We start from the raw sequence: 1,194 nt of genomic DNA on the forward strand, positions 1-1,194 counted from the left end.
GAACTTGATTAATTTGATTTGGTGCAAAGATTCAAAAATGTCCTAGCTCGGGTCCTCTCCTAGAGGTCAGGGAGCTTGAGGGTTCTGCGCAGTATGTTTATCTACTGATCTGCTGAAGTTACGCCTCCAGTTTGGGGGTCACTGCCCCGAGTGCTACGATCACCATGGACACTGTCACCTTTACCTGTCAAGCCTTCTCCGCTCATCTCTGAGCCCTTGGCATTTCTCTAGTTTCTCATGTTCAACCACGACGGCTTTCCTGTGCACCACCACAATCATTCAGTCTGTTAGAGGATTCTCACCTTTAGAGGTGTTTCCCACTTTGACCTTGGGGTTTCCAGTCCATACTCCGCACATTATATACACTATGCCAGCCACTTGGTTATGCTTTCCCTGTAGCATCTAATACCCTGCAGTTAATGTGCTGGATTGTCTCAGGGGCCTCTTTGCACAGCCTACACCTTGGGTCTTGTCTGGTGAGGTAGATCTGGACTTCTATTGCTCCGGTGCTCAGGGTCTGTACCTGTGCAGATTCAGTCATTCAGTCAGGGCTGCTCTCTATTGGTAGGATTTCTTGATTTCAGCCACTTCAGATATGTTCTGGTGGTACATCCTATGTAGGGGCTTGTCCTCCCATGATGGTTCCTCCTCCAGCACCATTCACAGAGCACATCATCTGTAGAAGCTTTGTCCTTGATGTACTTCCTGGATAGTGGCTCTCACACTCACTAGTCCAGTAGCTTGTGTACAGTCTCAGGATACTCCAGATGAGGAGCTTTTGTGTATTAACGTCTGTGGTCTGTATCGCATCCTTAGGGCAACTTTTATTTATGCAAGATATGTGATCACTGGCAGGGCGTAGCTTTAGTTCTTACCTTACTTTTAAGAGGTATTTGGCTGTTGCCGTTGTTCCTGTTACCATGCCATTTGCCTGTGGAAGGTATTTATCTATCTTTCTATATCTCTATCCATCTATCTATCTATCTTCATATATATAGATGTATAAACATCTATATAGATATATAGATATAGATGAGCCATATAGATGGATGAATAGACAGATATATAGATACATGGATAGATAGACACCTTCCACAGGCAAATGGCATGATAACAGGAAAACAAGCCAAACAGCCAAATACCTCCTACAAGTACGGCGGTATTATTTATATTTATTTATATATATATATATAT

The sequence above is a fragment of the Eucyclogobius newberryi genome, unplaced genomic scaffold (assembly GCF_026437365.1).
Source record: "Eucyclogobius newberryi isolate DKJ021-1_F unplaced genomic scaffold, fEucNew1.0.hap1 SCAF_17, whole genome shotgun sequence".
In the NCBI taxonomy this organism is placed as follows: Eukaryota; Metazoa; Chordata; class Actinopteri; order Gobiiformes; family Gobiidae; genus Eucyclogobius; species Eucyclogobius newberryi.